The sequence below is a fragment of the Mus caroli genome, chromosome 9, assembly GCF_900094665.2.
Source record: "Mus caroli chromosome 9, CAROLI_EIJ_v1.1, whole genome shotgun sequence".
NCBI lineage: Eukaryota > Metazoa > Chordata > Mammalia > Rodentia > Muridae > Mus > Mus caroli.
Window position 1 is genome coordinate 36,666,474 of NC_034578.1, and position 627 is coordinate 36,667,100.

The following is a 627-nucleotide window of genomic DNA, read 5'->3' on the forward strand; positions in this document are numbered from 1 at the left end:
ATATTTTCCTCAATTACGTTTCCAATGCTATCCCAAAAGTCTTCTGGACCTGTTTAAAAGTCGCTCGTTGTGGTGATTCCACTCTTCATTATCAGTATACCTGCAGTCCAGTCAAATAGCAAATATCAAACATGAATCAGTAGCAGAGTTTGATTCAAGAGAAATTTCAAGTTTTGCTAAATCTATGTGTGTCAGTAGTATGAAATAGCCAGAAATAGCCACAATACCACAAGAAGATCATTGGCACGTGTCTCTCTACAAAATAAAGATCATCGAAGAACATTGAAGCTTTGACTAGCTAGCAAAGACTAGCCAAATGCTTGATGGTCAGCAAAGACCAGCCAAGCATTGCACAAGCTTCCAGAAAAGTATCATATGACACCCTCTCAGTTCTTAAAGAAGCCAGAAATTTTCACGTTAGAACTCAACCTTTTATTTTTTTAAGGCATCTACAATTTTACCTCCCTAAGACATTAGCCCTATCAACACATGGAAGATATAGATAAATATAAGATACATCTTTCCCTGAATATAATTTTTGGTATGAGAATGTTAGTAGTCAGTCTGCTAAGGACTCCTCATTACCTATTTGTCATTCCCTGAATCATGGTACCATTTTTTTCTATG

General features: G+C 36.4%; 1 protein-coding gene across 1 annotated transcript in view; it reads right to left on the bottom strand.

The window, feature by feature from the left end:
* LOC110302093 (olfactory receptor 150-like) overlaps positions 1-403 on the bottom strand; it is a 3,058-nt gene extending 2,655 nt beyond the window's left edge. Inside the window, exon 1 of the mRNA XM_021172872.1 lies at positions 383-403. The gene's annotated coding sequence lies outside the window, so the exon portion shown is untranslated. The remainder of the gene's footprint in view (positions 1-382) is intronic.
* Between the last annotated feature and the right edge of the window lie 224 nt (positions 404-627).